This window comes from Aphis gossypii, chromosome 1, assembly GCF_020184175.1.
Source record: "Aphis gossypii isolate Hap1 chromosome 1, ASM2018417v2, whole genome shotgun sequence".
Lineage (NCBI taxonomy): Eukaryota > Metazoa > Arthropoda > Insecta > Hemiptera > Aphididae > Aphis > Aphis gossypii.
In genome coordinates, this window is record NC_065530.1 from 68406557 (window position 1) to 68430753 (window position 24197).

Sequence of the window (24197 nt, forward strand, 5' to 3'; positions counted from 1 at the left end):
CTTTTAACTTATAACCCTTATTTATTTTATCGTCATTTATGTTTTTAAAAATTAATTTTTAGATTTTTCCTTTACAACACACTCATAATATTACAGTTACATTTCACATAATTCAATCTTACTATCTAATATAATTTTTTTTTTATAAAAATTCTGATTTATTCATTATGTTTATAAAATTATAACCAATAGCATTTAAAGTGAAAGTGTGTGTGAGTGGTGCAGTACGCACCATCAGTGTAATATATAAAAGAAGGGCATCAGAGTCATGACCCGCAGTGAAATTTCAGGTTCAATTAAAACGTGATAATTAATATGTCATAAAGGCTAATAGTCCACCCGGCCTTTTAAAAAGTTGATTGGTTATCGATGAAAATAATTCTTAATAAGTCACTGCGCACCATATTTTAGTGGTACCGATACTCCTGTCTTCTACTATACTGCTATAATATCATAATATCTACAATTGTTTGTACCCGAGCATTTTTAAATAAATATATATATATATATATATATATTCGTTCAGTATTTGACATTCAAATTTCAAATTTTCCTATATATCTGTAATTTTTACTAAATCACATAAATCGACTGATACATTTAGCATTGCAGATTAAACGGATCACTCTGTATAAATCCTTGCTGTGATGTGCATGGCTTACAAACATAACCACGCGTATACTTAATGCAGGTATGTATATATATGCGATTCCGAATAAGTATTCATACATATACAAGTATATATAACAATATGTATTATATACACAACGCATTATTCGCGTGATGGTAAAAAACGGCAATGACCATCAATCGCGTCCATCGTTCCCGTTCGACTGTTTACCGTCGATATAGCATCCGCAATGTACCTTTATACAAATATTATCTGTACACAGTTTTTCTTAGTAAACTCTTTATAAATATATATATATGATATTGTGATATTGTTGTTATTATAAGTTCAACGACTCGATAAAAAATGCTGATTGAAATGCGGCGAGATGAGTAATAACTACCTACTTACATGTGCAATTATACATACATGATACAAGTACATATTATGTACTATTATTATGACGGGCATACATATTATAAATATCCAATAAACACAAAATGATACCTGATTATAATAATGAGTCTAGTGATACAGTGACCGTTATTTTTGTATGTCTCCTCAATTAATGAAGGATAAATGTGGCATTTGTAGTGACGGCGCAGTAGCCGTAGGTTCGATGAGGCGTCGCATCTTTAGAGCGGTGGTACAAATATTTTACTATTTTTACAGTTTTTCTTCCACACTAAAATAAAATAAATAAGAATATAAGATTCATTCTGCATTTAGAAACAAATTCATTGATGTAAAACAATTCGGAAATCAAACAAAATCATGATTTATAAATTTAATATTTTTAATTATATTACGTGAAAATAAGTTTTCTATCTTGACTCAATGTTCAGAAAACCTTATCATACGGTTTTGCCACTCATACGGGAAGTACACAACTACCCCGTTTTTGAAATTTTTATTGCTAACCTCTAACCAGATCCTTTAAATATTAACTTTCTAACTAAAAAAATCATTTTGTATAACACTTTCATAAAATATTAGTTGACTTATATTATAGTTATAGTTTTTTTAATAAGGCTGGTTTCACATTAAAATTAAAAGTAGTGATTTTTAATGACTTTTAAGCTTATTTCTAGGTGTACTGCAGTTTTAGAAAATCAATGTAGTGTCATAAACTCATAACACAATCTTCACAAATATTATACACAGTGTTTTAAGTATTATGTATAATGTAACTTCCTAAAAGCACAATAATAATATTATCAAATTTTCTTGCAGCTAAAGCACAAAAAAAATGGCCAAACGGCTGACTTTAAACTTTTCCGCGCCAAAGAATAAATTATTTTAGCACCCTTCCCTCTGATCAAATTCTAATTTTGAAACGTCTCACGAGGTCTTCACAACCTATGCCATTGCCTTCAACGATCGTATTTAAAGCCAGCTTTGTTCGAGAAAAATGTGTCGTGATATTGCTGATGGATGGGAAACAAGATGCTCGCCAAGTCTGAAACGATAAATTCACTAGGCTAGATCGTGCTAGAGATTCAGAGTTCGAAGCACATGCATGCTGTGCGGCACATGATCTAACATGTATTATACGATCGCCACTATACAAGATTCAAAAATGGAAAAAAAAAACAGTGGACACAAAATTATCAAACCTGTTCCCCCGGTCGCCGTGGTCGAAATCTAAAACGATATTTTTAGAAGATAAAATAATACTATAATATTATATACCTAATATTGTTATTATTATTATTATTATTATAATAGAATATATTATTATTAAAACATCGCGCATTTTTCATTCCGCTTTGGTCATTTCGGTAGCCGATTCGTGTCGTAAACAATCGGGTTTATCAGTTTTTAAATCTGGCACGAAAACTACACGCGAGTCTCCCACCCCCGCCGTCGCACACAACCTGGACCAGACCCCGACTAGGTAATAAGTCTTCGACGACGGTTAACGGACGCGTGAAATTCTTTTCTGCGCCACTGCCTCGACTGACATTTGCCAAATCTAAAATCTTCTTCTATATGCGTTACGCGGTCGACCGGCTCGTATATTACAATTCATAATATAATATATTATACGATGGCCAGATGAGGACGGCAACTGTTATAATATATACAACAACAATAATATTATACTTGTCGTCGGGAATTTCAGTCACGTGAACGTTTTTATACGTCCAATTAAACGATTATAATATTGTTAGATATATTATTACACACGCCGAAATCAACCGACAACAGTGGCGATAAGGTCATAAGAAATTACGTGAAACCGCATGCACATCCATATAGCCTCGCGACTGAACTTATAATTGTACGGCGATGATAGTGGCGATACTCATCGTATTAGGGCTTATAAAATCGTGTGCTGTATGTATAATATAACTACATTACATAATTGAAAAAGTAAAGAGCAGAATAGTATAGAACAACATTGCTGCAGAATGATTTGTGGTGTAATAAAATCGTGCGTGATATGTGTAATATAATCAATACATGTATATGTACTATTAAGCGTTAAAAAAACGTAAAAGTCAAAGTTTATTTTAGTGGATTGTATTTTGTACACTGTATACCGTTAACTGTAATTCAAGTCATATCAACGTGATAGTGTGCTATTTGACGCATATATATTGATCAATTTTAATAACGATCACCTACCCCATACACGATAACTTCTAGAACGATAAACTTCATCTTTTTACATGTGTGCAGACTTCTGGGCCATAGGATATAATATACTGATAAATAATAGCCCTGGGCTTCTGAGATTTAATTTTGACCAAATTAAAATCAAAACGCCTCGACTAAATATATTATAAAACCTATTATGAAATAATAAGTATAATAAAATATCGTTGACCGCATAAAGAGAAGAACACAAAACATCAAATTAATTTACTAATTATTGTGTCTGTATCAACTCTGATTTATGTATTTAAATAATATTCTAACCTGTATGAAACAATAAGATTATGATACATTAATTGCATAAAAAAAAATTATGATCGTCGTATAAGTATATTATAAGTATTTAGTCTATTAAATATTTTAATTACTAATACACGTGAATACCTATTCGTAATATAATTATAACATATTTGCATCTCGTAATATTAGTGAGTGTTGCGATGTAATGAATGTAAATACCTGTACGCAGTTACGAGTAAGAATACGGCTTATGATGTTGAACAGTATATGCTCGAAATGTTTTCAAAAATTTGTCTGAAGTCGAAAAACACGTCCTAGTATTTTCATTTTTAACACATGTAAGTACACACCATCGCAGCGATATTTGTCATTTGTGTACCACGAATTGTGATATTGCGAAATTTCTACAAACCGACGGATTAAGTGGCGAGACTTTCGCAATCGCGTTCCGAGTATTCCCTATAAATACACTTGCGCGTAATCTAGAAGTCATATTATTGTGTGTGTACACCGTACGATTTTCATTGTAGCAACGAATTTCACAGTTTGAATAAGGCGAGCCGTTGATGACGCGGTGTGTAATAATAAATGTATAATTAGGCACGTCATAAACTGCAATATGACGTATGTATAATAATATACTAATATGTATTTATTACTCAAACGTAAATAAATAAACAAGTGTATAAATAATACGTAAAATTATGTTATGATATAGGTGGTACCTTAAAAATCTCAGGAGATGAGATAAAATTTTGATCGTCGTGTTTGAGCTGTCGAAGTTCAACTGAGCATATGGGCGATATGTATATATATACTCGCGTATTATTATTATTAGTAAAACGGACCAGATGAAATGGGCGAACGAGTTTAACGATACCTATAATAACATATTATTATTGATTTACATCAAACGATCGCGGCCAAATGCATATTATAACTATAAAAGGGGTGTTTCTCTGCAATTCTAAACTATAATTTAAAAAATATATATATATACTTAACGGTTATCAGGTCTTTTACTTATGAAACAGTAGTCGCGTGATTTATATTAATAGGTATTTCGTGTGCCTATAGATGTACAGAATCATTATGTATTTCAATATCGAATATTATTTGAATTTCGGGTTTACCTGCGGTTTATCGGTTGTATACTTATACTACGTACCTACGCGTGTAATTTTTATAATATACTAACTGATATATAATTCAGTATGTGTAAGCAATTTACCTACCTATACAACTCACGTCCACGCACGGACACGTGCTTTTACCGACGTTCGCGTATTGGCGATAAATGATATAATATTATACACAATTGAATATGTCGCTTGGCTATTCAATAGCTATTCGCTTGTTCGTATGCCATCGGCCATTTTTAAGAAGATATGCATACATCCAGTTTAGTATAATGTATGCTGCTTTATTCGAGTAATATAATATTGCAAGCGAATCGAAATACAGTTTAGGTACCTACGATGTGCATGAAATTCCCTATGTGGTAAGGTTGAAAACCTTAGACGTTTAAAATTAGAATTTTAGGCAAGTCGAATCAAAGTTTTAAAAAAAATTAATGTGTTAAATTAATTGTGCATGATAGAGCTTATAATTTATTTAGGTATTTTTGGTAATGATATTTTTTTTACATAATACCTACTTATATTACCATAAATAAGTTCAGTAAACATAATATCTGTAGTACTGTACATTTAATAACACAATATTATACATTTTTTGTTTTTATAAGTATTCAGACGATAGTCATTCTTTAATATTACGATTATGTTGGCTAGAAAGTATTGATTAGTTAAACATAATAGGCTGGCTAATTAGAATAACATATATTATAATAATATTTAAACCTATTATTGTTTTTATCGCCAGTCAGTAAAGTTATTTCATGCAACTCCATGGTTTATATTATTTTTATACTTAAATAATTTATCTTTTAATTGTTTTCATTCTAAGTACACTATTAGTTTTTTTTTTTAAGTAGTTTTGTTTTACAAAAATATCTTTAATTTTAAGTGTTTTTATTCTAATTTACAGTTTTAATTTAAGTGTATATTTTTCAAGAACTTTTCGCGATCAGATAAGTATTAGTATCTGCATTTTCCAACATTATCCACATTATTTTTTATCGTTGGTACAATGATATTCAAGAAAGACTAACAAGATTTTAGATCTACAATGGTTTATTAATAATGATACGTGAAAAATATGTTACTTTTCTATTACAGAATTATTAAAATATATAACCGATAATATAGAGGTAAGTTCAATTTATCTTTGCAATATTAGAAATAATTTAAATAACCTTATTTAATAAATTTAATCATAATATTCATTTATACGCTTTAATTATATTTAGTTTAACTATATGTGTACACATATAATATCAGTATTGAATTCAATAGACAAAAATGTATCAATTTGAACAAAATATAACAATATTAATGCATAATTATTTAAATATGGAGTATGTTTTTATAAATTTGTAATATTTAATTAGATTTTACAATAACGATTTCCGTTTATTAGATCACTTTTAATAAAATATAAGTCTTGAATTCAGTACTGCTAATGAGGGTAATGGTAAATTTTCCGTCACATAAGATAAAAGAGATACTATTTCATTAAATCAAAAATTTATTTTATTTTTAACATAATCATTTTAACTTAAAATATGCATAACACGATGAATCGTGACAATTTCGACCGGCAGTTTACTAATATCCTCTCTGTGGATTAGGCCTCTCGGGGAAACCACATTAAAAAAAACGCGCCACATATGCAATACCTCATGCAACATTAAAGTTGATATAATATCGATTTTCATAATGTGCTAAGGTGGTGAGGAAACTTGCATTGAAAATTGAAAACAAAGTTCCTCAAGTTAGTCTTATAGTGAATCAAAAATTATAAGAATACATAGTCACATTTTTAGTTAGTGTTTGAAGTTCAAATATCAACAAAAGTTCGTCAAAATCATGAATATTTGTAAATTATTTTGTAGTTACAATTTATACCAAATTTGTGTAAGTATCTAAGAGTTTAAAATTTAATACTAGATTTTCTATAAGTTTGGCTTACAATAATTATAAAATAACTTGAACGTCGGCCAATCAAAAAATTTTATCCTTAGTTTAAATTTATACGAAATCCAAAATTCACTCGTAAAATAACGATTTACTGTCAAATAATTTTAGATTTTTGCTATAGTTAAAAATTATTAATCGTAGAAACTCGAAACATACACCAGTTGTATACATTGGCTTTTTCTGTACAAGATTTAATTTTATACTTTATACATATAATATCCTAGGCCGACAAATCAATATCCGTTCAGAATCATTTTTCGTAAGCAATGATACCTATCATAGGATTCGAATTTTATAAGTCCACTATAGCGTCTTACTATACAGCAGAGCGTTACTCACTCACCACGCTTTTTAATTTTTTCTATACCTACTGCATGATACCATACCATACGATGTGTTGTAAGTCAAAGGAAGAGGGCATAAAAAAAATCGTGTACTCAGCAGGGCAGCAAAATCCCGAATAAGCCACTGGGTCGTTTAAAAATCCAGAAAAATCAGATTTTTAATGTCTGCAATGTTGAAGGAAAAAAAAGGCGAGCGCGGTCGGTGAATTTGGGTAACTGTAGGTACAGAGCTGCCCGAAACGCCGAACGCGCGTTTCCTCGGTGTGTCCGGCCGTAACGATATCAATCACGTACACAACGCCGCCGGCCAAGTCCTCTGCGAATATATACGATAACGTTATTATTAATATAGAGCACGCGAACACTCGTCGACGGCGACGATGCACAGCCGCGCACGGATAATGGGCATACGTATTTTTTAGTCGGTCGTATGAGCCGGTCGTGCCGCCGTTACGGATGGTCGCCGCTAACAGTCAAAGAAGGGCCCTCCGGTCGCATTAATATTTTTATATACGACGGTCGCGTGTGGTATACAAACGCATGTAGCAGTATACGATCGTTTAACTATACTCGCATCGCAATAATAATAATTAATAATATTATAATACGTGTATTGTATCGACTGCGGTGTATTATAATATAATGATATATACCTATACCTATTAATACGCATTGAAGAGTAGTAAACATCGAAAATAAAATGTACGATTAATTGACAGTACCTATCTATATAGGTACCTACGTACAGATGGTGCAGGCGTATAATATATAGTGTAAGACGCCGGACACGGTATATAATAATTAATAATATGATATCGATATGTATCTCGTGTGTACCTATATAATATGTTGCGTACAATGATACTCTGTGTATGTGTGTGCTGCTCAGGAAGTAGCCACGGTCGTTTGGCGGGCCGCACGCACGCCGCATCCGTTAACGTCGGGTAGCCGCCGCCGACGTTTTCCGTCTAATTGGTCGGCTCCTATTTATAATAGAGAGGCGCTCCTCCGCCGTGTATCGATATATTATAATAATATTATCGTAATATTACGCGCGTCGTAGTGTCACGGCTTTTTTTTTTTTATTTCGTTGTTTATTATTACTGTATGCGCGCGTACCATTATAAAAATTATTATACCATTTACCATTATAAAGACGAATAAAACGTGGTTTACGAAATCGACGTGTGTGTAGAGGAGATCGAGCAACAGATATATATGTAGTAAGTTCCGAGAATCCTCCGACGGCGACCGTGAGCCTCGGAAGACCGTCCGATTTATGTGGCGCGCCGTCTTCGTCCTGCCGCCGCCGCCGACTATCCGTATTATAATATTATTATTATTAGGTATAACTGTAACGCGTACACCCGCCGAGCGCACACGCAACCGTCTCGAGACTCCCGAGAACCGCCAGTCGGTCGGTCCGATTGTAATAGCGTATAATATTCATGACAAAAATATGATATTATATTATACGCAGTATGTATATGTATACCGCATCGACCCCGCCCGACTGTCGTTTTTAAATCGTTAAGTTTTGAAACGAGTTTGCGTATACACTCGTCTACAGAGTGCTGTGCCCTTCTGTAAGTCCGCCAGGTACGATTTACGCAGATTTGAATTCGTTTTGAAAACTTCTGAGGTCCGCGACATGTAGCACACACCCTCTACCCCTTATTTTGGTACAACCTACTTTGCAAAACACAACGATGGTGGGGTACTGGGGTACATATATTTCTAACATTCTTCTACGTATACAATTGAGTTATCATTTGTATGCGAGTGTTATTGCGGACAAAATGAATTTTTATTAACTTTTTTCCCCCAAAAAACGTAGAATGGGATATATTAATATTATAGACCTATTGTTATGTGTAAAATGATATGTTTTAAGTTAAACGTTTATCTTGTATACGACGTATATATTCATATTATAGTTCAAATAATATATCGAACGCCGAAATACACTAACAAAAAAAAAAAACAAAAATATTTTACATGACGTATCTACGTACAAAAATAACTTGATAACTTTATAAAAATATATTTTATATTATCTACTCAGCAACGAGACGATAGACGACTAAATTTACAAGTTTTGATCGTATGTTTCCTGTTTATAAATATAAAATCGTGAAATTCCTTTTTGCATCAACAATTTAAAAGTTGCATTGTGCTTTTAAAAACATACTTTTTATATAATAATAATAGCATATCATGGAACTGCGTGTAGTTAATATAATAATATATATATACATTGCAACGAATGAATCTTAAGCTAAACTAAAAATATAATATTATTTTAAGAACCGATTTTATTAAACTTAAACCAAACTAACATATCTAATTTAACTCGCAGAATATTATACAAACTGCTAACTATAACGAGTATTACGAGCAATTCTGCCAAAGACGCCAACAATTATCTTGGACGTGGAAAATATTCGTCTTATTTACTTAATTAAATTGGGTACACACTATTTAGAACGTAGTTTATACAACTGCATAGTACATAGCGTAATTCAAAGAATAATAAAATATATGTTTCGTAAAAATATCCTATTTCTATTTTATTTGTCACTTATGCGTATTGCAAAATATGGCTAGGTAACAATAATATTTGAAATGAACTGTGAAAGTGTTGTAAACAATATTTTTAAACATATTAAAACGCTATAGTAAATATTATTAAACGGCCAAGCGTTTTAGAGTTCTCGTGTTGAAATTCAAGAATTTATATTAAACCATCAAACGAACAAAATCATGCCAAAATGTTGTTTGAAAAAATGTATTTACAACGCAATTTTTAGTTTAAAATACAAAACTGCTATTATAGTATTACGTCGTTACTCGTTATTAAGTCTTAGTAGACGTGTATAAAATGTAGTAAATCGTTTTAGCTTCATAGAATTTTTATAAATAAAGTTAAGATATAGTATAATATTAAATGTTTTCAAATAAACACGGATGTAGCAAAACAAGACGTGCACATCTGTTGTGTTATAGTTTGCATTTGCACAAAAAAACTCGTTAATTTATTTTATTTTATATATCAAATATCAATATAGTAAAATAAAAACGATATAACTGTATATGTGTTCAAATCGTTTATTTATATTAGAAAAGAAACCATAGAATTTATATTTAGTATAATTTGCAATTATTGGTAACTATACGGATTACTTAATCTATAATACCATATTTAGATCTAAATTCTAAATTTATTGATATTATACAATACTATATTATTATTATTGTATAAATCGAATCCTTACTTTAAACTAAACCTATCAGAGTATATTATAATAAGTATACTTATATAATGGTTTATTTATTTTAGAATTTATATAATATTATTTAGAAATTTATTCGAGAACAAAATGTAAGTTATAGAATAACTACGTGTTACCGTTACGTGCGACCTCCGTTAATTAAATGTTCCATTGTTCATGTTATTATCAAGCTACAATATTTCAAGACCATAAAAACAATTTATAAACAGTAATGAATAATGATAGGTAATAGGTATAGTTACTATTTATTAATATATAATATCATAGAGATAATACTGTCAAATAAATTCGATTTGTCAGACACTCAAATAATGATGTTATTGTATAGTATACAGTATAAAATATTATACAAATCTTTTGAAACAAACGAAAGTTTCCTTCGTCGTAGGACTTATTATAATATTAGATATTAAATACGTTCAAGTGTTTTTCATGGATATACATTATACAAACAAGGAAAGTATAAAATATACTCGAATACAGTTCATGGTAAGTGCATGTGCGTGTAATCATTACGCTCTCTGAATAAAGTTGATGAACACAAAAATGTAATTTTTCAACTCAAATCGAGATCATTCAATATCTTTTTTAGCATATTAATGTTTCATATATTATTTGAATAAAATAATAATTATTCACTCCAACTCATTGGTAATATTTTCCAACCCATCCAAACTGTTTCGTAAATCCATTGAAATACAAAACATTTAAATATTATAATAACTAATCATAAGACGAACGAGTAACACCATTATCGACGTGCACATGAACGTGCACCTACCACTTTTTTTTTTTTAAATATGTATCAATCAGATATACGTCTCCCTGTACATGGAAGTATACTAAAATATTTTGTCAGCATGACATTATGTTATTCGTCCACGGCGTGGACATAATAATATAATACACTGTTTTATATTATAATCCGTTTGGAATAAATTATTAATCTCTCGTTGAAATTTACATTTTAACCGGAACACGTCCGACATGTTTCAATAGTATATATTATCATACACGAGTAGCTTATACATTTAACTATATATATACCTGTACAAATAAAGTGAGATATGCGTGTAATGGTTTTCGATGTGCTCCGTGCGATCATATTGTGGTATTAATAGTTTATTATGATAATAATATACACTCATCGCCTGCCGTTGTATATATACCTCTGCATTGCCTAAATTGAAGTGTCAAGATACTTCGTATACATAGCTGTACGCACTCACTCGGACGATGACGAGGTTTAAACTTTAAAGGTGTGAACTGTGAAACAGATAAATAATTGATTACATTTTATACATATTTGATAAGATAGCTATTTTAGATTTAGTCGTATAACTTATATTATTATATTAACTAAATATAAACTCGTGTTCAGCAGACTAATTTATATGATATAAGACTTAATATTAATTGTTTTTTGTAGCCACTGTATTCGCCTAATCTCACTACCCTTAACTACAGAACAAAATATAAAGTAATAATACGTTTGACTTTTGACCATCGAATTTATAATATACGGTAATCAAACGATTCAACAAACTCGCAAACATCACGGATATGTATTCTATTCTGATAAACTATACTTGGCACTAAGAATGATATGATGTAGGTACGAATTGAAAGAAAAATATGTATAATATATATACATGTATATAATATATATATTATATGTAAATAAGTAATGCACAATAACTGATGACCGCTTCACCGAATAAACGTGCAGCAACTCTATTAAAAATCATCATCAGTAGTTTTGATCGGTTTCTTCTTTAACCCAGCATCCGATTCAAAAATCAAACACGCAGAGTTCCGATGTACGTAGGTTTAATACTTACCGTTGAATTCAGGACATCACCGTCGTCAGACTAGCGAGACGACACTGTGTCACATTTGTCGATCGTACTTTCAGTTTTACGTTCATCATCGCAGGTAGCCTACGAATGACATTATAAAATATAACACATAATAATACGCAATTATGATAAAATAATATGTTACCCGTGCTCAGCGTCGGCACAGCAACGTTCATTTTTTTCGGTCACGTACACTTATCATAATATTAATATACGGTGCAGGTATGCGATACGTAATATTATGTATTATAATATCGTTATGTATTGCTGGGTCGGACCAATTAACCCCATAACGACACTATCTCGATCGAAAAGAAACCGGGAACGACGATAATCTCGCCGACGACGAAACACACGAAACGAACCTTATTATATTATACTAAATTTAATAATAACGTGCGTACCGACCGTTATAAGTAAAACGAACATCATTGTCGTCGTCGCCGCGGTCCTTTACGAGAAAGGAGAAATATAAAATTTGTATAATATATGGAGCTCACAATAATAATAATGCGTTATAATAACATTATGACACACGTCACGATCGTTCGACCAGTGCGCGCGAGAACGTTACACGCGCACACACTATTACGTATACTGTGCATAAGGTATAAACTTCCATGACGTCTTAGCTGCCTCACAGACGGTCGGAGGGTTTTTCATTATTGTACTCTCGTAAACCGCCATCGTCATCGTAATAATTTACATGTATACATATAATATAAATACGGTCTTATTGTATGATATTATGTAAGTATTCGTCAAAAGACCGAGTTCCCGGTACACGTTATTATATTGCAATAATAATACGCTCATAGTTTATACACGCGTATTTTTTTTTAACACAAACACTTGTAACGCTTTATACGTGTCTATGTTTAATATTTCATTACCTAGTTATAAAGTGATTCTGTTGTTTACTTAGAAACTTCGCCACGGCCATTTGTCACGTTTTAATTAATTTCGATACTTCCAAAAATAAAATTATCGTCGTTACAACAATAATTGTATTATTTGCACTGCAAATAATAGTTTTTCTAATCCAACGTTTGTCTACTCGTATACCATACACATGTACGTATTTCTGTGTTCGGTACCTAACGATGTTTTTTCCAAATAAAATTACGCGTCGTTGTATACCGACTGTCCTTCTAAATACTGTATTCTTTAATAAAAAAAAAATGAACAGTAAATTCAAACAGCGTAAGTGCCCGAAATTTGAATATTTTGATTTATATACAACTGATGTACTACAAACCGTTGCATAACTAGTGTAGGTAGGTAACATATCTTGTCGGGAGGCTATCACGCGATAGCCAACTATAATAATTTTCATTATATACAATCATCACAACCAAGAACACAATTCAAAATTCAAGATCTACTATAAAAAATAAACAACTCGACTGTTCTAGGAATGTGCTTTCGATTAAATTAATCAACTCGGCTAATAGATTGATTACATCCCAGTCTGCAAAGACTACATTCAATTCTTCTAACTCATACTCCAACCTCTCCTGATATTCTACTTCACAAAAAATATGTTAGAGAAAACCACTTATTCGTTATAAAATACTTGTCTAGAATAAATATAACGAAGTAAATCTGGAAGATTCTGCTATGACTACAAATAATTCTGAATACAAACTTCCTCCTCCTACTAATTAAATAAGAGAAGGTTCTCGATTTTTCTGGCCTTTGTACTATAGTGTAGTAACTACACTAATTAAAATCATCAATAATTTAATTTTAAAATCAACAATAATAGATCGTTAAAAAATTCAAAAGCAAACCCACGAATCTTGCAAAACAAAACCATCAGTTTTTTTAAAAAAAAATTACCTAACCTAACCTATCAACTAAGAGAAGACAATCTAATACTACAGTTTCTAGTGATCTAAAATTTATATTCCTCTACAAAAACTGAATAATTAAAGACGAAGTATTTCGTAATATTTAAGTAATCTTAAATCTGTGCTCCGCATAGTCAACCAAATCTCTCCACTCTTTATTATTTATAGATTATGAAATATCCAAACCAATTTTCAATTCAGTCTTGTTATCCACCAAAGTCAAAGAATTATACAAAATTAAAACCATAAACTAGTGCACCAACTACCAAGATTATGGTTATACTTAAAACTATTATGGATGCTCTTCTCGGCTCTTGCTGTGTTTGATGTGAAGCAATGCAAATCTCAAAACACGGTATGCAAATTTATACAAATGTCATGTTTAGGCAAATTGCTTTGTTAAACCTATGTCCTCTAATGAGTCTAATACTCTAATGTATTATAATATTATTAGAAAACTACAAATATCACGACAAGTAGTTATGAACTTTATGGTATCCTAGGAATCATTCATGTTAATTAAACATGTCTGTATAGTGTATGTATATAATTGTATACAAATAAATTATTTGATATTACGTTTTTATATATTATGAATGAAAAAATGTTGTTCATATTCTATAAATATAGATTCAAACGACTTTTATAAATGTTTAACTTGTTATAAATTGAAACTTATCGAAAAAAAGGTTATAGAATTGATACCTTTATTTAAATAGATTAAAAACTTAAACCGATGCTGTGATTAAAGTAATTTTTCTATGTTAATGGCCTTAATAGTTTCTATATTTTATTAGTTTTTTGTTATGTATTTATGTATACATAAATTATATTTAATAAATTAAAAATTGGTTAAAGTAAGTATTAACAGTAAGGTAAAGTTGAAAAACAAAAACTAACGCTTGATTCCTTTAGGATTCATAACAAAACTGGAATACAAATTTGGTTTATCAAAAAAATTAACTGCAATCAATAAAACAACAAAAATTTCAATCTCAGATAAATCCCACAAACATATCTGAAATAGTATTATGTATATTATAAAGAGTAATAATGAGTTTATATAGTTATATGGTTACTTACAATTTGTTTGTGTTTTACTCTTGATCTTTCTTGTCTCCATTGACCATTATGCATTATGTTTTATAAACATATTAAACACATGTTTTGACGTTCAAAGGGATGAAAAATTTCTAGAAATTGTATGTATATATTATGTCGTGTGTTTTTGATTTTACGTGAATAAATCATAATAATTTAAAGCAGGTATAATATAAAAATGTTAGTTGTTAGGAAAAATAATGAACATAGTAAGTACTTAATTTAACAGACCTGTAAACATATAGTTTAATACATTATATATCTATGGAAAAATAGTACTAAGTTAAGCTATAGGAATTATGTTGTGATATGTTAAATTGGTTATATTGTTGTTCATTGTATAATTATATTTATAATGTTATAATATGTATATAAGGTTATATTACATTTATAAACCTAATGAGCTCTTTAAGAGCTTAAGTTAAAAATGAAATTCATAATAATTAACAAAATATTTTAAACGATATACATATTGCGTGAAGCGTACAAATGTACAATAGCGAATAATATAAAGTACAGAAGTATTGCCGTCTGTCTCTTCGAGGAGGAAACTAAATGTAATATCTTTAAAAGTTTTATGGGTCAAGTTTGAAGTGGTGATCAAAGGTAAGATTAAGTTAAGATATCAGTACAGGTCAATGGTTATTTGGTTAAACGTACTTTTTCTACAAGACACATCAACATGCATTATACACTACATTTAATATGTGTTGGAATGGCTTTTCATAGCAATTCACCTACACATGCGCACACATATAACTTAGGAAAGCATCGTAAAAACCGGTATTACCGATGTCAAGAAGACCCTATACGAAGCACGGACATCCCGGACGGAGAGAAACCGAAAACGAAATTGTTAAAATATGTTTATGAAAAAGCAATATGTATTTTCTACGTACAGCGTACATACAGTCTACAGACGGTATATTATAATATTATTTATATTTGGGGTTTTTTTTTTTGTCGTTAACCGATGTTACATTACACGCGGACAATCGAAAAAAAAAATAATAATAATAAAATGAGTATTCGCGCTTGAATATAATATATAATATTATATATTTTATATAGGTGGTACGAAACAAACGAGGTAAACCTGTTTAATGTGTGTGTAAAACGCGGGCAATAACGACGATAATATGGTAATATATGTGTTTGTGTGTGTGTGTATGTGTGTGAAAACGGTGTAATAGATGCGGTGTGAACAATCCGTTATTTCGGCTAAACAAACATGTTTGGAAATAAAAAATAAAAAAGAAGAAGAAATACCTCCTAATAATAATAATAGAATATGTGTAGTATTATTATACGCCAGCGGACGCGGACGTTTGAAAAAAGTAATCATTCGGCCGTTGTCAAATTGGTTTTTACCTTTACACACAGAGAGAATATATACATATTATATAGGTGTATACGAGAAATACTGCACGTTTTAATGAAATATCGTGTCGACATGATTGACGTGAACACTACGTAATAATTGTATATGTATAGAAATGAGCGGTAGAAAAAAAAATCTCTACTACACACACACATCGTAACTTCACTTGACATCGAACTGAAACCGCGTGTGTTCGTGTTAGTGTCTATAAAGTCTGTACGATTTTCGAGTATGTACAACACTATATATATTATATTATAGGTACGCCGCCATATGCGCGAACACTCACAATAGTTAATTTCAAGCATCGCCGTAAATACGCGTTGAAACCTATTATAATAATAATTATTGTCCCGTCATATCCTCGAAGATTCCAAAGGCATCATGCATAGTATTATATACATATATATATACCCAGGTATATGTAATTGTACATAGGTATACCTAGACAGTAATATACCACAGCTATTGTCTCAGTTCGAGTATATCGTTCGGCAAGAAAAACAAACTCGACCTAGGTGACTAGACCAACCTATAAAATAATATTACCATATATACTCGGTATATCTATACACAAGATTAATATGATATATCATATAGGTACAAAAACAAATAACAATATATCATTACGTATCATTACTTTTGACACTGCGGAGCTTCTTATGGATTCTAACACGCGTCCGTATTTATTAAATTTTGGGAACAGTATATAATAATAAGATTTATAAACACTCCTAAAAAATCAAAAGATTAACATTTACTTTTGTAATATAATATGTATGTTAATAATTTAAAATGGTCTTATTAGATGTCGCGTTTTTAAAAGTTATTTCTTTGACTATAACCTTTTAAAATTTTCATCAACGCCGTAGATACATTTAATATTTAAAAAAGGCCTATACGACGGATATTTAAAAATATATATTTTTATAGTACTATAAAATAACAATTTACCACAAATAGGTACGACGCTCATGATACTTCACTAACAAATATGGAGAAGTTTGTGAAAATCGTTTGTAGTGGCCCGTTTGTGTACCTTTTATAAAATTTAAATTATCAGTAGCCCAATTACTGTACTTATTTTTAACAAAAGTGCTTTTGACCCAATTCACAGACATGAGACAATATTATATCAACATTTAAAAAGAACATGTATTAATATATTTTATACATACCTACTCCATGTCTGTATAGGTATAATGTATGTGTATAATTTATATATTATATATTATATAAAAATAACTATATAATTATACTATTTAAGTTAACGGATCTTTATTAGCTGTATGAATCATTCTTATAATTGACTGGTTTCTAGCATTATTGATATTGAATTAAGGTTTAATGAATGAAAATATATGACGTGGTGATTAAATTATTGAACCTTAAAGTTTATCTGAGACAGTAATTCTAGAGGTCTAAAGAGTTGATGGTGACATCAACTGTAGAGTGTAGATATCTGAGAACTATTAAATTAGATTCTATAGTTTTAGATCAACACTAATGTAATAAAACTAAGCTGACTCTGATTCATAATTGAAAATAGACACTAAGAGAATGATCAATATTTAATATAAACTTTTTAGAAGTATCGAAGACATGCGTTGAATATACTCAATTTGATTCATAAAAAAGGGTCTTGAAAATAATAACCAAACCAGCATAATATTGTTGAACGCTATATCGATATAACTTTATTGGGCTGATTTTTTTATTTGTCTCAAGACCTTTTTTTATGAATATCGATGTAGCGTTTAACAATACACTTGAATCAATAAAATATTATTATGTATTATTGTGTTCAAATGCTGTAGTAAAATCTGTTTATAAATAATGCATGATAAACCCATTTATTTAAAGACCTTATCGGCTCCCAATTTTGATACATTAATTTCAATTGTTGTAAAAAAAAAAAAAAACAATTACTATATCATAAAATAAGTGAGGAAAAGAATTTGGTGGATTAAAATCAATATTATAATAATAGGTTTATTTTGCATTTAATTTTAATAGCACGACTTAATAAAAAAAAAATATATAAATATAAATATAAAATATAGCTCTTACATGAATTTATTACAGTTAATGTACTTAAATACAATATTAATATACATTATACATGTATCAAGAAAATGGACAAATAACTCTTTTGTTAAAATATTTATGATTTAATACATTTAGTTTTCAAAGTATATTTATAGAATATCATTTTTAACGATATTTATAATATATAATGTAATAAAAACTTCACACTTTAGAGGTCATTATTTTGTAAGCTATTTTATTACAAGATCGTTTATTATTAGATTATTGACTATTGACACATATTATAACATATGAGTGCTCAACCACCACAAAATATCATAGTTATAATATTGCAAATAAATCAAATAATGTACGAGTATACTAATAAATAGGGCTCGTTAAAACATAATAAGAGACTAAAAAAGCAAAAAAAAGTATATTTATATTTAAAAGAAGCAAAAAAAAAAAAGCACGACTAAAAATTAACATGAACTAGTTATAAAAATGTAAAAAAAAGAATTAACTACCGTGTATTTCCCTTAATTTGCAGTAATGAAACTTATGAAACTGTCTCTATATTGCCCGACGGAATATTTAACATTTAACATAGAAAACGAACTCTCTACATCCACTGAAGTGATTGGTGCATACTTCATACAAGAGGTTTCAAATAACAAAACTAAATCTTAAATTTTGAAATGGTCGATATCGAAGTTACAGGCATACTGATCGAAGAAGTTTAATACATTTAATAAATAACCCGATAACGAAAACAATGATAACCCAATATAACCTTTTAGTCCGCATTCTGGGTTTTTACGTTTTTTATTAATTCAATTTTTTTTATTACTTCTATAGTAACAAAATAAATATATGAAAATTCAACAGCAAAAATAACTGAAAAAGCAACAAAAAAAGCATTTACATAAAAAAAAGCCGAAAAGGGCAAAAATAAATCGGTTTATTTGGAATCAGAATGACGTGAAACGAATTTTTGTACAAAAATTAGATTTCTATCTCATATACAAGAAAAAAAGAAGCTTATACTTTAAAATCCGAGCCCTACTAATAAATTGATTATTCAAATAATTTAACGAAAGTTCATGAGATTAAGACTTTCGAAATATTGTAATGAAGATTTATAATTTATCTAAAAAGAAAAGTAACACATATAGGTACCTATTTAATATATTATTTAACTAATACTTATCATAACAATTTTTGTTTGATAAAATTTAATATATTACTTTACGATAAGCACATAACGAAAATGGGAAATTTTTTTTTACAATAAATATTTTAAAGGGATACCTACAGAATAAATCAAATTCCTCACCCTTAAATTACATTCAATATAACTTTTCTACTACAAAGCATAATTTATCTTTTCGTGTTTTAATTGTTTGCAAATAAACGTACTATCGATTAATCATAACTTTTATTTTAATCTCAAAACTTTCTATAATATTACCAATAATTATAATTCAACATAAAATATTAAAATCATATTAGGTATAAAATAAATGTATCATTTTTTTTTTCATTTGCCTACTTATATATTTCATATTATTACTAGATGTCATCAAAATGTAATTTTGTTTCATTAAGTTTAATCTATTGTTAAGTTTACGATATAATTAACGAGTAGAAAATTTAATACCTACTTAAAAAATTGTTAGTGATTTTTTAACCTAACTCATAATAAGTTCTTTATAAGTGTAACTTATACGTTTTTCGAATGCAACATTTTTATAAGTACGGATTACTTTTCCGGGATCACAACTGACAAGTATTATTATAGCAGTTCATAAATATTATTAAATGCAATTCAATATAAGTTTTCATTGATAGCATGAACTTAAAGTAGAATATCTATAGTGTGATGACGCGCATACCTACACGTTTAACTCCAGAATCCAGTTGTATCTAATCGTGTTTTAATGACAATTTTTATTTTTTACTATCATCGGTGTAATTTGTTTCTAGCCCACAATAACATTTTATATATAATATGTGTACTATGTAAAACTTATATTATATGTATGGCGATATTTCTATGACATATGTTCTCGTACACCACACAACACAACACACACTCCGTAGAAGCCAACAAACTGATCAAAGTGTCTGGTCTGTACTACAAGTTGAAAAATTGATCGTGTGCTTGTAAATATAGCGATGTACGTGGGCCGATATAATAAAAAAGCATTTGTTCGGAAGAAAAAAGTCTCGCTCGTGAAACGAACGCAGCTATGAAAATCGTAACAATATTATACAGAAGTAGATACCTATAGATACTAAACTTGTTGTATATATTACCAATCATAATAAAAACCATTCAAATGAATAAAGTACAGTTATATTATTATTTATTACTATACATCATATATAATATTGTAATATAATATACGCATGTTTTATTATTGTGAATTCAGAATATAACTCAAAGGCATGTATGACGTAACTAAATATTGTATTTTTGGGTATTAATATCTGTATAGTTTAGGTACGTATAAATAATATCTGGAAATTAAAAAAAAAAATGTATACACAATATTTTAAGCACTAATTTTTAAAGAAAGATAATGCAACTTAATATATAAGTCTATAGACTATATTTAGATACTACATGGTATACTTATAAGTTATAATCAATGTCCTCAAATTGTGTAGCAATAAATAAATCAAGAGATAGAGCGGTACAAATAATAAAGACAGGGTTGTATGTGATTGTTGTAAATGATAATATACAATATAATCACTATATGTTTTTCGACTAGAATATTATATTTGATGAGTTTTCTGCCAAAGTGACCCCCGCTCATTATCAATCATCATGACCATTTTTTCGCCAAAGGTTAATATTTCAATTTCCAAAAAAAAAAAAAAACATTATTTTAGTTATTTGTTGAAATCTCTTAAACCTAAATCCATCAAATCATAATGATTATAACTTTTCATTTTCAAATCCCGTTACATCTCTATAAATGTTTTACAAATTTATTCTTCATTTCTTATTTATTTAAAATTAATTATTTTTTATAGAGTTTTTAGTTGATTCATACTTGATACTTTACAATAAACTGGTTTATATTTCATTAACTAAATTTTTTACTTACGTAAAAATTGATGGTGTTTTATAATGATTGAAATAATAATAATAGTAATGCAGGATATAACTGATAAAAGGCGTATTCAAAAGCATCTAAAATAATTTATATTTTTTTTTGTGTGTGTAAATTGAAATATTACGTTTGTTGAAAAACGTCCATAATAGTGATAACGAGCGAGGTTAATTTTAACGAAAAACGGTTACACCCATATTTTAAGAAATTATGGTCTTATTTTGTCATCGACTAACATTTTATGTACTATTTACTAGCTATAAAATAAGTCAATGGTTCAGCGATTGATAATTATCACAATACGTACATATACGTGCATCGCTTTTTATGAAAGTTTGAAGGTTTTAAAAAAAAATAATAAATCAATTAAATACAATCATCATTCGTAAAAAGTTTAAAAAATAATATTCAAATTGTCTACACTAAACAATATTATATTTTCTTATGTATCCATATTTTGTATCATAGATAATATATGTAGACAAGACTATACTAGAACTAAAAAAATACGTACATTTCTCACAAAACTTTTCAAAAAACAAATTTAGTAGGTAAACATATTAAGCATTATGCCGAATGTGGAGTAAGACCAATATTTTTATACCATGTCAAATGCAGTCTGGCGAATATTTTAAAAAGGCCATTATTTCCCAACATGAATTCACAATAAACCACCGTGGTCTTAAAACTTTGAACTTTAATACAGTAAGGTTATACACTATGAAAAGTTTTTAATTGAAAACGAGAACCCACATCTCACCATGATGAATATAAAAGTATATAAAATCAATAGAGTTAATGATTAAAATATAATACGTATATGATACACCTCCGTATTTATTCCCGCTATAACTTGACGTAGTTGGTCATCTATATTTCATTTGTACGATGTCTAGACACAGTGTACACATGACATTTTACATATTAAATAACAGCGGAGGCTGTATAGAATAGTCAAATATGTAAATACAGAATGGGTCACTGTATTTTCCCTTTTTCCCGTATTAATCTCGAGGGAAAACTCGATAACACGATAGTTCATCTTGTATAACATAGACTATAGACGAAAAAATATTAAATGAAGGAATCTGTTGCAACCACGCATTTTCGTATAAATTATACCAACCAGATGATGAGTATAAACACTGTATAAACTTTAAAATAGGTAGTCAAAATGTTGATGCAGACAAATTGATTTATAAGAATAATATATTATATCTTGTTTAAATCAAAATGTATTACGTATCAAACTGCGTGGATTCTATTTGATACATAATCAAAATCAGAAAAACTTATTTTACTCGTTGGTAAATAAATTAATTTTATACTAGTATATGTCTGTAAAAATTAACCAAGACAAAATAACTCTAAAAATATTTTATTTGTATAATTAAAAGGTTAAAATTATTTCTCCAACTATAATTACTATTTAACCTGCCTTTTTATAATAACGTATACTAATAATAAGACATTTTATGAATTTTATTAAAATAAAAATTGGCTCTTCTATTACTTTCGAGTGATTTTATGAAAATGGAAATTCTCATTTATATTCGTGAATACAATCTTGTAATGTTCAGTTGAATAATATTATTACCGAAACAAATTATTTATTATTATTATTATTATTATTATTCATGATGGTTTATATTTTAAACTTGACTTTTGACAAAACTTAGTATTGTTCGAAAGTATTATTCTCAAAAGCTCAGTAACAAAATGTATTATATTTATGCACAAATACGAATACATAAACGCAAAATAATAATATAATACAATAATGACGCGTGTTTTGTAAGAGCCACGTGCAAGGAAGTAAATATAATGGCCAAAATATATAAATATACCTACATTAGAAATATTCTATGCATGCAACTTAATAATTATCACGTCATCTATATGTACCTATGTTTACCGATTTAGGGAACAGTGAACACTTAATTTCACGAAAAAATTATTATGTGGATCGAATCAGTACTTTTTTTCTCACTTTTAAAAGAATTCGGTATATATGTCTCGTTTAAAATACAATTTAAAAGAATTGTGAGTCCTACGGGTATAGTACATATATTTTTTTACACATTATTACCGCCATTATCTATATAGATTTTATATATTTTTTTACAAGTTAATTTTTATTAACGACTATGGCTCTAAATTTAAATTAATTTTATAGGATTCAGTTCAAATTTAATCATATATTTTTTTTCTTATCCCTTCAAAGAGTTTAGTGGTTCGTAAATTGGTGAACACACGGTATTGTTTAAATTTATAATATATTATAGATCACACCGTGTTACACGATCTCGACACTAATATTTAATACAATACCATTATTTAGTGTAATATAGTAAGTACTTATAATAAGTAATAACTAAAAAATATTCAAAACCTAATAAAAATAAACTTTTTTAAGCGCATATTAGGTATATCATAATTATATAGAACCATAATGTTGATTAAGTGTTCAATATTAAAAAAAGTATATTATGTATATTATGTTACCATTATTTTATTTGGATGAAAAATTTAACTTCAATGTCTTTTGTTTCTTCAGTAATTAAAATTTTTTTGATAAGCAATATAAATTGAGAAAAATTG

General features: G+C 28.9%; 1 long non-coding RNA gene across 1 annotated transcript; it reads right to left on the reverse strand.

Moving 5' to 3' along the window:
* Positions 1 to 1122: 1122 nt before the first annotated feature.
* Positions 1123 to 13214, reverse strand: LOC126549330 (uncharacterized). Its single transcript, XR_007603474.1, has 3 exons — positions 12091 to 13214; positions 11297 to 11515; positions 1123 to 1295 (listed from the first exon to the last, which is right to left on the reverse strand). It is a non-coding gene; the product is annotated as an uncharacterized LOC126549330 (long non-coding RNA).
* Positions 13215 to 24197: the final 10983 nt, after the last annotated feature.